At 38.5% G+C, this 15596-nt stretch overlaps 1 protein-coding gene across 1 annotated transcript in view; it reads right to left on the bottom strand.

Annotated features, from left to right (window-relative positions):
• SANBR (SANT and BTB domain regulator of CSR) overlaps positions 1-15596 on the bottom strand; it is a 108795-nt gene that overhangs the window by 65248 nt on the left and 27951 nt on the right. The gene's annotated exons all lie outside the window — the stretch shown is intronic.

Genomic DNA, 15596 nt, shown 5'->3' with positions numbered 1-15596 from the left:
ATAAGCTCATCTATCTATTAGGTTTAGTAAAGACTAAGTTGCGTTAACAAAGAGACCCAAAAATACAATGGCTTAAATACAATGCAAGTTTATTTCTCTCTCAAATTATGGTAAAGATGGTAGTCCAGGGCTGGCATGGCTGCTTTGCCATCCTCAACTCAAAAATTCCACCATAGCATCAGAAATTGCTGTAAAATACTCATTCTTATTTCCACACCCCACAGAAAAAATAGGAACAGGGCAAGAAATACATGTCCTAGGACTTTTAAAGGCATGATCCAGAAGTCACATGTATCACTTCCAATTATATCCCGTTGGCAACACTTTAACCTTAAGAGGCCATATAATGTAGGCTCCATTTGAGCAGTTGAGTACCCAACTAAAAGGTGTAAGTCTCACTTTTAAATTATGAGCGAGTGAATATTGGTGATCAATTAGCAGTCTCTATACAACAGTCTAGTTTCAAGGAAAATACGCTACCAAGACATCTATTACTGACCTCATTAAATTATTTTTGAAACACTTTTTAGTGAAATGTAAAACTATAAAGGAATTCCACTAGTATTGCAAAAAATATATATACATACAGAAAAATGTTTATGGATAAAAGGCAATAAAAATAAGTGTCATGCCTTTTGGACTCTGGATGCTACCAAACATTACTGCAGAGCAAGAGCTAAAACATACTTTTATGATAAGGCAGAGTTGTATAAAACAACAAAAAATAATTTGGAAAAGTAAAAGATATATCAATATGCATATTTCCATCATCTGCTTCAAGGTCTGGAAGAAGTCAAATAGGTGTGTTGGAGGCCATATTTACCTCCAAAAATAATGTCTGATAATTACTATGTCCCAGTGTGGACAGAGGTGGATTTAACAGCGGGTGCCCCGGGCACGTGCCCTGGGCCCCAACTTCTGAAGGGCCCTTTAAAACCCTAACTTTGCACTTTTTTCTAATTATACCAAGTTTGATTTCATATGTGCAATTTTAACATTGATAGTACATTTTTTATTTATTTAAAAATATGGTTAACAAGTATTTTTATTTTCTGTCTTTTTTTAAAGGGACCCAATATTTTCTTCTGTGCCAGGGGCCTCAACTGACCTTAATCTGCCTCTGAATGTGGAGTTCTTTTTACTACTTAAAAGTGGAGGCCCCCATTCACAGACCCCATTTAAATTGATATGCTCCATGTTCAGACTCTTTAAGTCCTACATGGTGTCCTCACATATGTATTTATATATGTGGCACTTCTATGCCCAATATTGTAGAATCTTGACTGCTTACTCCTGAACAATATTTTCCCCTTGTCCCCCAGTTGTTACCTGTGCTAACAACAGAGATAATTTTACACTCTTCTAATGGGTTGCTATAAGAGACTATCCATTATAAAGGGCACTGTCCCAACTGATCCCCTTAGCAGGTCTTTAGTGCTTAAATATAGCTCGATTCAGAACTGCATCTTGATAAACTAGCTATTAACAAAGGTGCTTATCACCTTTATTTTTTAAAATTTTTTAAAAGATCTTATTTATTCATTTTTAGAGAAGGGGGAGAGGGAAGAGAGGGAGGAGCAGGAAGCATCAACTCCCATATGTGCCTTGACTGGGCAAGCCCAGGGTTTCGAACCGGCAACCTCAGTGTTCCAGGTCGATGCTTTATCCACTGTGCCACTACAGGTCAGGCCTATCACCTTTATTTTTAATTATTTTTTTGGATAGAGACAAAGAGAGAGGCAGAGAGAGGGACAAACAGGAAGGGAGAGAGATGAGAAGCATCAACTCCTTGCTACAGCACCCTAGCCTTTCATTGACTGCCCTCATATGTGCCTTGACCTGGGCTACAGCAGACCGAGTGAACCCTTCCTCAAGCCAGTGACCTTGGACTCAATCTGGTGAGCCATGCTCAAACCAGATGAGCCCATGCTCAAGGTGGCGACCTCGGGGTTCAAACCTGGGTCCTCTGCCTCCCAGTCTGACGCTCTATCCACTGTGCCACCGTCTGATCAGGCAGCGCTTGTCACCTTTAACAAGAACCCTTTCTATATGTCAGGTGCTCTGCTAAGTGCTTAACACAGTATCCTCTCAACAGCTCAATGAAGTAGATATTATTTAGAACTTAATGAATATTAACAAGTTTTAAATGTGTTACCCATTTATATTAATAAATTCATTTTGGTTGATATAATTGTGCTTCTCATACAAATAGAAGAAAACAGTAAAGTCGTACACATTTAATCTTAAAACAATGGTTGCACAGTGAATTTTTCCAATCAGTTTTTTAGTTGCCATGTACCATGTATAGATGAAAAATTTTAAACACTATTGCCACAGACTACAAAGAAAATATAAAACTACACTGTTATACATGTATCTGCTTTTTTCTCTGAGTCAGAAGGCACTTCGGAATCTTTCTAAACCTTAAGGCAGATGTTCCCAAATGTCTTTCTTAATTTAAGGACCGATGAGGATCTGTGGCAAGTGGGGACAATAATATGAAATGTATATGTTTGCTGGTTTATAAATTTATTAGTAAAAAGCATGCCTTGTATACTTTCTGGTATTAATATCCTTTATTCATTCTTGTTTTCTCCTCATATCCCATTAAGGGTATTTAGTTTCCCAGTTAATTTCAAATTAAAGGTTTTTACAAAATATTATTAAACAAAACATCACAAGGAAACAACAAAAACACACCTTTATTGACTTTTCACAATGTATAACCTGAAATAACTGGCTATGAGGGTCTGGAAATTGGAGGAAGTTCTTATTTTTGGCATTATAGCAGGCTACATGTTAGGCTCTCCTGCTGAGCCAGTAAGACCCTGTCTGGGATACACACATTAAAGTACTGTGAGCCTCATAGAAAGTTGGGGGCAGGCAAAAATCTATCAAAATCAGGGAGCTGGGAAACTGCGGCTGAAGGGAGGGGTATGGGGGCCCTGAGGATTGATGTTCAAAGCTGTCAAGATTCTGAGCTTTGGGCCAATGAGAGTAGAGTGAGAGTAATCCTGATCTATATTTACTCAAGTCCTTCAAGGGAGGACTTAGTTGGTCCCAGAATAATGATGCCTCCATACTATAGTTAAAGCAGAGTGAATCCTCTGTGGAATCAAGCCTTCCCAGTTTTAGCCTGTAGAAGTTACAGATCAACAAGCAATAAGCCCAGAAAGGTCACCATGAACACGAAGAGGCCAGACACTATGTGTGAGCATCAGCACAAACAGTAAACATTTTAACTTCTAAGGATGGCAGGCCCCGGCCAGTTGGCTCAGTGGTAGAGCGTCAGTGTGGCATGTGGACGTCCCAGGATCAATTCCCAGTCAGGGCACACAGGAGAAGCGCCCATCTGCTTCTCCATCAATCCTTCTTTCACTTCTCTCTCTCTCTTTCACTCTCTTCCCCTCCTGCAGCCATGGCTAGATTGGAGCGAGTTGGTCCCAGGCCCTGAAGGTGGCTCCATGGCCTCCACCTCAGGCACTAAGAAGAGTTCTGTTGCTGAGCAACAGAGCAATGGCTCAGATGGGCAGAGGATCACCCCCTAGTGGGTTTGCCGGTTGGGTCCCAGTCAAGGTGCATGTGGGAGTCTGTCTCTCTGCCTCCTCTCACTGGAAAAAAAAAAAAAAAAGATGACAGATACTGAAGTCCTTGTAGACATTAACATGGCATGCTTAAATAAAGGGCATGAAAATAATCAATAATGAACAAGCAGAGTGAAAAACGTACTTCTAGATATAATTATTGAAATATAATTATTCTACACAGCCATAAAAATGAAGGGAATCTTACCTCTTGCGACAGCGTGAATGGACCTGGAGATTATTATGCTAAGTGAAATAAGCCAGGCAGAGAAAGACAAGTACCACATGATCTCACTTATATGTGGAATCTAATGAACACAAACTGATGAACAAAATAGAAACAGAGGCATGGACACATGGAATAGATGGGACAGCTGTCTGAGGGGAGGGTGATGAGGGGACTGGATAAAAGAAGGTGAAGGGATTAGCCAAAAACACACACACACACAGACAACAATAGCCAGAGAAAAAGTAAGAGTGGAGGTCAGGGGAAGAGGGTAAATGGGTGGGGAATAGGGACAGAAAGAGACTTTGGGGCTGGGGTGGTCCATGATGCAGTGTGTAGAGAGTATTATCTTGAATTGTACACTTGAAACCTGTATGGTTTGGGGAACCATGTCATCCTAATACATTAAAAATAAATTTTAAAAATAATTATAATTATCTAAATTTAATTATGAAAATTTAAAGCAACCTCAGTAAATGAGTTAAGTTATAAATTAGAAATAGCTGAAGAGTGACCATGCAAATATACATGAAGAAAATTACCCAGATTGCAGCACACAGAGACAGAGATGGAAAACACAAGACAAAAATATGGAGTACAGAATGAAATTCAACATGTCTTATTTAAATCCTAAAGAGACAAACAGAATGGAGATAACTTGTAAAATTTCCAGAATGAATCCAAAAATCCACTAGAAGCAACTGTATTACAAAAACAGTTGTAATGCATTGGTGGGGCAATAAAAATATCAATTTTAATTTACCATCTAAAAAACATGTTATCTAAATCAGTGGCCCCCAACCTTTTTTGGGCCACGGACCAGTTTAATGTCAGAAAATATTTTCACGGACCGGCCTTTAGGGTGGGATGGATAAATGTATCATGTGACCGAGACAAGCGTCAAGAGTGAGTCTTAGACGGATGTAACAGGGGGAATCTGGTCATTTTTTAAAAATAAAACATAATTTAGACTTAAATATAAATAAAACGGAAATAATGTAAGTTATTTATTCCTTCTCTGTGGACCAGTACCAAATGGCCCATGGACCGGTAGTGGTCCATGGGTTGGGGACCACTGATCTAAATGACTTATGGTCTTTTTCTCTGAGGCTTACTTTCTAACTGGTTTACTGTGCTGGCTTAAAACTAAAACTTTTTTAGTGTGCTGGGTTATGAATGTATTATTAAAGTTTAAAAACTAATGAAGTTTAAAATGACTAAGGGCATACAGTTTGATATTCCTATGTATTTTAATCTTTTTTTTTAAAGTGAGAGCATGGGGAGGCAGAGAGACTCCTGCATGCACCCCAACTGGGATCTACCTTGCAAGCCCACTAGGGGGTGATGCTCTGCCCATCTGGGGCCCTTGCTCCATTGCAACCGGGGCCATTTTTTAGCACCTGAGTTGGAGGCCATGGAGCCATCCTCAGTGCCCAGGGCCAACTCACTGTAATTCAGCCATGCCTGGGAGGAGAAGAGAGAGATAGAGAGAGGGTCCTGGCTGGTTTAACTGTGGGATCATAGACATGACCCCATGGTCACTGGCTTAAGCCCAAAGGTTGCTGGCTTGAGCACAAGGTTGCTGGCTTGAGAAGGGGTTACTGGCTCAGCTTGAGCCGTTGGGTCAAGGCACATATGAGGCGCAATCAATGAACTAAAGTGACACAAGTACAAGTTAATGCTTCTTATCTCTCCCTATCTCTAGCTTAAAAATTTTTTTTAAATTATATTGGGAAGATGGGGTAAGAGAAAACATGGGATAGTGTGTAAGGCAGTCAAATCCTCCATGGGGGGGGGGGGAGAGAAGGAGAGACGTTAATAGCCTCTAAAACTGGTAAGTCAAAAAATAGCAGAATGAACACATTATTTAGAAACAAGAAAATAAAAAACAGAATAGCAAAAAAGTTAAATGTGGCTGCTTTTGGAATCAGGGCTCTGGAGTGAGGCAGGAGACCACTTCATATTCTTACTAAAAATTACAGTTTAATTTTGTTATACCATGTGATTGTACCAGTTTGATAGTTAAAATGTAAATTAATGGATAAAACATATATAAGAACTTCAGACAAATTATTTGTTCAACTAGGCAAACACTAAAAAGAAAACATTAACCATAACAATCTAGAAAAAAACTTCAAGTGATAGCAACATTGGTGAAACAACAGGGGCATGGGAGACACAGGGAGAAGAATCTGGAGGGGAAAGCAGGAGAATGATACCAGGCCAACATTCTTGTGTTGTTATAAGACTGCAATATCAATCATTGTAAACACTGGTAGACAAAAATAAACATAACTGAGAGTTATGTTTATTGTCCCTAAGGGTTAGAAGTAGCCACAAGAATAAAAATAGCACATAAAGCTTTCAAATTTGCAGAAAGAAATTTGATATATATAAACAGAAAGCATAAATACAAAACTTGTAGTAAGATATAAGAAATAACTGATAAAACCATGAGAAGCTATCAATGGAACATTTTAAATATATTCAGTTGAGAAAGAGACCAAAAAAATAAGTACATATGAAGACAAATTTAATGTGTAAATTCATCTAACATATGCCCAATCTAATATAATTTCTACTTTACGTTTCTACATAGACGTCTTCTCCAGAATAACACTCTGGTGCCCCTTTCTCATTTTGCATGTGGTTTCTCCCTCGCTTACTGCTTCTCAGGGAGTGAGCTGATTGGTTAAGTTTGGAAGAAACTGTACACATGCAGTTTTCCATCTGCTTTCCACTCTCACTGAATCTGCTTGCTTACAGTGAAGGTGGATCCTGGTCTGTTTTCCTCACATTCTCTAAGTTTGGTGGGTCACTTTGAAACTGAATTGATAGTTTAATTCAGGGAAATATAGTAGTAGCAAATCTGGTCAGGCCCTCCAAACTGGCTTTAAACACAAAGTTCACAGACAACAGCCTCAACTACTTACCCAAGGTCTTCAATCAGCTGTTCAGTCTCTCTTTTTTTTTAAATTTTTTTATTTATTCATTTTTTAGAGAGGAGAGACGGAGAGAGAGAAGGGGGAGAGGAGCTGGAAGCATCAATTCCCATATATTCCTTGACCAGGCAAGCCCAGGCTAATAAAAAGAAAAAAAAAAAAAGCCTGACCTGTGGTGGCGCAGTGGATAAAGTGTTGACCTGGATATGCTGAGGTCACTGGTTCGAAACCCTGGGCTTGCCTGGTCAAAGCACATATGGGAGTTGATGCTTCCTGATCCTCCCCCTTCTCTCTCTACCTCCTCTCTAAAATGAATAAATAAAAAAAATATCCTGAATAAATGGAGGAATTATGTTTATGAATGGGATGATCTGACTTTCTACATGTCAATTCTCTCTAAATTAATTCATTAATTCAATAAAACATAATCAAACTCTCAGAAGCCTGTTTTAGGGAACTTGATGAAGTGATACTAAAATTTATACAGGAATCAAATAAATATTCCAAAAAGCTAATTTTATTTATTTATTTATTTATTTATTTATTTATTTATTTATTTATTTTTCCTGAAGCTGGAAACAGGAGGCAGTCAGACAGACTCCCGCATGCACCCGACCGGGATCTACCTGGCACGCCCACCAGGGGGCAATGCTCTGCCCATCCAGGGTGTCGCTCTGTTGTGACCAGAGCTAGTCTAGTGCCTGAGGCAGAGGCCATGGAGCCATCCCCAGTGCCCGGACCATCTTTGCTCCAATGGAGCCTTGGCTGCGGGAGGGGAAGAGAGAGACAGAGAGGAAGGAGAGGAGGAGGGGTGGAGAAGCAGATGGGCGCTTCTCCTGTGTGCCCCAGCCGGGAATCGAACCCGGGACTTCCGCATGCCAGGCTGACGCTCTACCACTGAGCAAACCGGCCAGGGCCCAAAAAGCTAATTTTAATAAAGTAGGACAATACAGATTCACCTATCAGATATGAGACACTATACAAAGTTATATTAATTAAGACAGTGTTATACAGGAAAAGGAACTGAAATATCAATGAAACTGAAAGCCCCAAACAGTTTCACATTTATGGGAACTTGGTAGGTACTAAAGTGGGGAGAATTTGGATTATTTAGTAGATGGTATTAGAAAAATTGACTACATTCCCACTCTAATGCCCAGCAGATATTCATACTCACAAGACCCACAAGGATATAACTTGGCACAAAGGTCACTTAGTTTGGCAGAAGGATAGAACAGCACAGTAAACATGACATGGAGAGGAAAACAACCTCCTTAGAAAAGCCTCTCGTGCCATAGAAACCACTATATTTTAAAAATCCCTGAAGATGTCACATTTCAGATCTCGGCACAAGGAACAAATTCAGTTACCAGTTGTACCCTACTCAGAATTATCAAAGCCTGTGCCTTTTTTTTATATAGAAAAAAAAGTTGCTGGGTAAAATAGCTAGCATCCCATATTTATCTTAACTCAAGGGAGTTCTCAAATAATTGTGTAAAGAAAAAGGTAAATCCAAGATAATTTCCCCAGAGAGAGAGAAGGGGATTTGTTAACCCTTTCCCCTTAATAACTAGCTGGAGAAAAAGCTGAATTCATGCCTCATAATATATCAAAACATAAATTCCAATTAAACTGAAATACCTAAATGTAAATTGTAAAACTGACAGAACAAGGCCTAACAAACTCTAACAACTGGGGAGAAATTTCCCATTCCATGGACACCAAGACAAAAGTTAACAATGATAAGACTAAGTTGCAGCCTGACCTGTGGTGGCGCAGTGGGATAAAGCGTCGACCTGGAACACTGAGGTTGCCGGTTCGAAACCCTGGGCTTGCCTGGTCAAGGCACATATGGGAGTTGATGCTTCCTGCTCCTCCCCCTTCTCTCTCTCTCCCCTCTCTCTAAAAATCAATTAAAAAATCAATAAAAAAAAAAAAAAAAGACTAAGTTGCTTCCAACACCTGAACCTGGCAAGGGAACATATCTAGCATCTATAAAGAATTCCTTGTGCTATTATCAGCAAAAAAGAGAAAAACCTAATAGAAAAATGGGCAAATTATAAGTATGGTATTCTCCACAGAATAGAAAATCAGAATGACTAAACATCGTATGCTAAGCTTAGTAATCAGATAATGCAGATGAAGACAATATGCAATTTCACACGTAAGAACAAAAATCAGAAAATATCAAGTGCTGAAGATGTAGAGAAATGGAAACCCCCATATCTTGCTAATGCAAGTGTAAATTGGCACAACATTTGTAAGAACAATCTGGCTTCACTGAACTAAAATTAAATATGCATATCCCTAAAACCCCAGCCATTCTACTCTTATATACTATCACAGAAACTAAAAATCAGGTCATAGAAAGACATGTACAAATTTGTAGAAGTAGGAACAGCTAAGTCTCTGTAACTAGCAGAAAAGATAAGCCATGTTATATGAGTACAATAAAATACTCTGCATTAGTCAAAAGCATGTTATATAAAGTAACATGAATAGGTCTTACAGACCCAATATTTTATTAAATTTAGAAGCAAAGTGAGATTTGTACCTCAATATCAATTTTATAAAATTGAAAACTTAAACAAAATAAATATTACATAGTTTTTCAAGGAAATATATCCAAAATTTGGAAAATGGGTTGGAAAGATAAACATTAAATATAGTAAGGAATGAGCTGTATAAAACTGCAGGTAGGAAATGAAGAAAAACTATTAGGATGCAACAAAACAGAACAAAATGTAGCCTTTCTAGACTACAATGATATTGGTGTCAATAAAAAGTATGATCAATAACTGACTCAGTTATGAGCACCTGAGATCCTTAAAAATCAAAACACTTATTTTACATCAGTGGTAGTCAACCTGGTCCCTACCGCCCACTAGTGGGCGTTCCAGCTTTCATGGTGGGTGGTAGCGGAAAAACCAAAGTATAAATAAAAAGATAGATTTAACTATAAGTTGTTTCATAAAGATTTATTCTGCCAAACTTAGCGAAAATCCGACATAAAGTACTTGGTAAGTAATTATTATTATATGCTTTAACTTGCTGTAATTCTGCTTTATAAATTTTGTAAAGTAAAGTTACTTCCCTACTTTATAAATCACCATTACTGTGGAACCGGTGGGCAGTTAGAAAATTTTACTACTAATAGAGATACAAAAGTGGGCGGTAGGTATAAAAAGGTTGACTAACTGTTTTAAATGAACAGAAACACAGTTAAGACTTAAGTTAGGTTATTTAAATACAATTTAAATGTAGAAAACTATTCATGGAGCATTTAAATAGTAAGTACTCCACAAGATTTGAGTTGGTTGACTTCAAAAGAAACAGTTCATTCTCCCACATAAGACGAGCTAACTATAAAAAACTATGTAAGTGAAATAAGCCAATCAGAGAAAGACAAGTATCATATGATTTCACTTATATGTGGAATCTTTTTTTTTATAAGGCTAGTTTTTTTTTTAATTTATTTATTTTTTATTTTTTTATTTATTAATTTTTAGAGAGGAGAGAGACAGAGAGGGAGAGAGAGGAGAGAGAAAGAGAGATAAAGGGGGAGGAGCTGGAAGCATCAACTCCCATATGTGCTTTGACCAGGCAAGCCCAGGGTTTCGAACCGGCGACCTCAGCATTTCCAGGTTGACGCTTTATCCACTGCGCCACCACAGGTCAGGCTATATGTGGAATCTAATGAACAAAACAGACAAATTAAAAGAGTCATAGATACGGAGAACAGACTGACAGCTGTCAAAGGGGATAGAGGCTGGGGAGCAGGGTAAGAAAGGTGAAGGAATTAAGCAAAGAAAAATATTTATAGACACAGACAACAGTGTGAGGATTACAAGAGAGACAAGAGGTGCACGAAAGGGAGAGTGTAGAGGGAGAATAATGGTGATGGAGGGAGACTTGACTTGGGTGGTGAACACACAATTCAATATATAGATGATGTACTGTCAAGTTGTACATCTGAAATTTGTATAATTTATTAACCAATGTTACCCCAATAAATTAAAAAAATTAACTATATAGTATGAAAGGATATTTCAAGGCAATGATGAAAGAACAAAATTTCTTGTGCTGAATAAATATTCCATTATGTTTTCCTAAGCTAAGCTGTTCTGTTATTCAGCAAAATAATTTAAAATTACACTCTGGCAAAGTCATAAGTACAAGAAAATTAATTTTTAATTACATATGTATGAATCTGAAATTCTAGACTAATAATAATACTTTGTGACATTTTTACAGGATGTAATTAGTTTAAATATACATTAAAAATTTACAAAAAATATAACTGCCATATCTTATAACTTTGTATTTTTAAAAAGCACACTCAACTTCCTCCCTTTTGGCTCCATAAGATGCACTGTGGCAGTCGGCAAGAACAAGTGCTTAATGAAAGGTGGCAAAGAGGGAGACGTAAGAAAGTGGTTAATCCATATTCTTTTAAAAATTAGTATGACATGAAAGTATGTTCAGTTTAAGAAATATTGGAAAAACACTAGTCATGAGAACTTAAGAAACCAAAATCACAGCTTCTAGTCAAGATGGTGGCATAGGTAAATACAGTACCAACATCCTCCCACAACCACATCAAGATTACAACTAAACCCCAGAACAACCATCCATCAGAACCACCTGAAATCTAGCTGAATGGAAGTCCTACAACAAGGGATTTGAAGAAGCCACATCAAAAATAGTAGCAGGGGCAGAGACATAAACAGGCTGGTATCACACCCATGTGTGGTAGATAAAAATTGGGATTTCTCAACTGTGCAGATACCCCAGCCCCCAAGAAGCGAGGGGTCCCAGCCCCACACCAGGCCCCCGGCCTAGGGTTCTGTGCTGGGAAGAGAAGTCCCCATAATTTCTGGCTGTAAAAACCAGTGGAGTCATAGGCAGCTCCTTTTGAAGGGCCAATACGTTGACTTACTCTGAATCATTCTTCCTGAGAACAGCAAAAAGGAACCAGCAGTCAAATAAAAGCACAGTGTAAGGAGCCGACAGGACAACTTCAAGCATACCAACATTCACATCATGGGAGTGCCAGAAGGAGAAGCAAGAAATTGAAAACCCATTTGAAGAAATAATGTCAGAAAACTTCCCTAACCTGATGAAGGAAATTGACTTATAAGCCCAAGAAACTCAGAGTCTCAAACAAGATGGACCCAAAGAAACCCACACCAAGACACATCATAAATAAAATGCAAAAGGTTAAACACAGAGAGAATTCTTTTTTTTAAGTGAGAGAAGAGAGATAGACTCAGTCCCACATGCACCCCAACTGACATCCACCTGGGTTCGTCTGGGGCCAATGCTCTAATCAACCAACCTATCCTAAGCACCTGATGCTCAAACCAATTTGAGTCACTGGCTGCAAGAGGGGAAGAGAGAAAGGGGAGAGGGGAGGGAAAAGAAGCAGATGGCCCCTTCTCATGTGTGCCCTGACTGGGGATCGAACCCAGGATGTTCGCATGCCAGGCCAACACTCTATCCACTGAGCCAGCTGGCCAGGGCCTAAAGAGAGAATCTTAAAAGCAGCAAGAGAATAACAGTTACCTACAAGGGAGCTCCCATTAAGACTCTTCTCTTGATTTCTCAACAGAAACTTTGCAGGCCAGAGGGATTGGCAAGAAATATTCAAGAGATGAAAAACAAAGCCTTATAACCAAGATTACCTAACAAAACTATCACTTAGAATTGAAGGACACATAAAGAGCTTCCCAGACAAGGAAAAACTAAAAAAGTTTATCACCACCAAATCAGTATTACATAAAATGTTAAAGAGTTTTCTTTAAAGAAAAAAAAAAAGACAAAAAATATGAACAACATTCCTATCAATAAATAAATCTAAAAATACAAATAAAAAAATAAAAATACAAATAAAGAAGAACAGAAAGACTCAGATCTAGAGGGCATTTTGATGGTTGCCAGATGGGAAGGGGTTTTGGCGGGGATGAGTGAATAAGGTGAAGGGATTAAGAACTACAAACTGGTTGTTACAGCAGAGTCATGGTAGAGCATAGCAAATAACATCAATAATATTCTAGTAACTGTTTGGTGTCAGGTGGGTACTAGATTTATTGGGATGATCATTAGTAAGTTACATAACGTCTAATCACTGGAATGTACACCTGAAACTAAGAAAATATTGTATATTAACTGTAATTGAAAAATAAAAAATTAGAAAAAAACACCTGACCAGTGGGTGGCACAGTAGATAAAGAGTGTCGATCTGTGATGCTGAGGTCCCAAGTTTGAAACCCCGAGGCTGCAGGGTTAAGTGTGGGCTCATCCGGTTTTAGCACAGGTGCACCAGCTTGAGCGCAGGATCATCAACATGACCCCATGGTCATTGGCTTAAGCACAGTGTCACTGGCTCCGCTGGAGCTCCCCTCCCCACACTCAAGACACTGTGAGATGCAATCAATGAACAACTAAAGTGACTCAACTACAAGTTGATGCTTCCATCTCTCTCCCTTCCTGTCTCTCTTTCTGGCTTAAAAAAACAACAAACCCAAAACAAAGTCACATCTGATGGTCTCAGAACTGCATATTTGAAGGGAGACAGGCTGATCTACAGAATAATAAAACTGCATTTAGAAAATCTAAGCTAATTACTGAGGACATTCAGAACAAAAACTGCCTGACTAAACCCACAGCATGGATCTTACCCATGACAAAATGTGCTCCATGGTCATAAAATGGAAAATCAGGATCAAAGCTTATGTTGATGTCAAGACTATTGATGGTTACTTGCTTTGTCACCTCTGTTTAAAAAATTCAGACTTACTGTGGATAAGAAAAAATTCTATTTGTGGGGGGGGGAAAAGCACTTCCATGTGAGGCAGATAGATGTAGCAGCTATGCCCAACATTATCAATGATGAAACTAAAAATAATGTGAGTTAAATCTTAAGTAAATTGTGGTGTATTCATGTTAGAATCTAGGTCTTTCAAAACCTAGATCTGTGGTCTTGTTTTTATTTAACTCACTTTCTAGATAATTTTTATATAAATGTAAATCTAATATTTTTCTTTAACTCACAAGAAAATAGGCACACTGGTTTGCAGTACTTAATATACACAATGATATGAAGAAAAATAGAGACTTTTTTACATCATTTTCAATTCTGCAAAAAGAGTTGTTTATCTTAATAAATGTCAATCAAGCTTAATGTATTTTTATTTGTCAAGTAAAAGGAAGTTTACAATCTATTAAAAATGAAATTTTAACTGCATTCAACTTGTTCTTTTTTCCATTAAAGAAAGCACAAGATAAAGGACAGCTATATACTCAAGTAAATGTATAACTATGCAACACTGAGTCTAAATCAAGTATATAAAAAAATGTCAAAACATAAAAATTTACAGCCCTCTTACCTTTTCCTTTCTAAACTGACAAAATGAAATCAGAAAAAATGTGTAAATAAAACCTGTTGTTTTTTTGTTTGTTTGTTTGTTTTTTGTATTTTTCTGAAGCTGGAAACCGGGAGAGATAGTCAGACAGACTCCCGCATGTGCCCAACCGGGATCCACCCGGCACACCCACCAGGGGCGACGCTCTGCCCACCAGGGGGCGATGCTCTGCCCCTCCAGGGGGTCGCTCTGCCGCGACCAGAGCCACTCTAGCGCCTGGGGCAGAGGCCAAGGAGCCATCCCCAGTGCCCGGGCCATCTTTGCTCCAATGGAGCCTTGGCTGCGGGAGAGGAAGAGAGAGACAGAGAGGAAGGAGGGGGTGGGGGTGGAGAAGCAAATGGGCGCTTCTCCTATGTGCCCTGGCCGGGAATCGAACCCGGGTCCCCCGCACACCAGGCCGACGCTCTACCGCTGAGCCAACCGGCCAGGGCCATAAAACCTGTTTTCTTATTGTAACTTGTGATTTATTTTATTTAACTGAAAATGTTTGGTTTTAGTTAGTTATTTCTGTGAAGTAGTACTCCTTAAATAAGTTCCTAAAAATAACAATATTAAAACCTTGAACATTACATTTTTTAAAAAGTATACTAAAACCATCATAATAAAAATGATTACAAAATTTCTTCTAGTCCTAAATGCCTTTTTTAGAATTTTAATAGAAAATTTCAGACACAGTTTTGTCATATATTATATATCACAACTTAGCATATTTAGTTGAAAAATAAACACCCTAAGAAAAGTGAAATTGTTATTCATTCTGCACTATACTCTCCTACCTATACAACTTGGTATCAATCACAAATTCTATTGTAAAGACTCACCTTTTCTAACCTAAATAGCCCTGACTCAACACTTCACCTCTACACTTGACTTACAGCATTCAATTCAAATGTTTCAAGACCAAACAATATGTTCTATCAAAAATTTGTTTCACCTGCCCAGGCGGTGGTGCAGTGGATAGAGCATTGGACCTGGATGCGGAAGGACCCAGGTTCGAGACCCTGAGGTCGCCAGCTTCAGCGTGGGCTCATCGGGCTTGAGCAAAAAGCTCACCCTTAGACCCAAGGTCACTGGTTCAAGCAAGGGGTTACTCAGTCTGCTGTGGCTCCCCGCTCAAGGCACATATGAGAAAGCAATCAATGAACAACTAAGGTGTCACAACGAAAAACTGATGATTGATGCTTCTCATTTCTCTTCGTTCTGTCTGTCCCTATCTATCCCTCTCTCTGACTCTCTCTGTCCGTTTTAAAAAAAAAATTGTTTCAAGAACATTTCTATAAATTATAACAAAACAAAGCAGAACTTCTAATTGTAGAAAAATGAAAAATAATATACAAAAAATTTTCTAACATCTGGGTATTAGAAAAACAGACTTAAGGTAAGTAAATTTCACTATGTCATTACTTTTTTTCTGCACAGG

Source organism: Saccopteryx bilineata, chromosome 3 (genome assembly GCF_036850765.1).
Source record: "Saccopteryx bilineata isolate mSacBil1 chromosome 3, mSacBil1_pri_phased_curated, whole genome shotgun sequence".
NCBI classification, from domain to species: domain Eukaryota; kingdom Metazoa; phylum Chordata; class Mammalia; order Chiroptera; family Emballonuridae; genus Saccopteryx; species Saccopteryx bilineata.
This window is presented reverse-complemented; position numbering and strand designations above follow the sequence as displayed.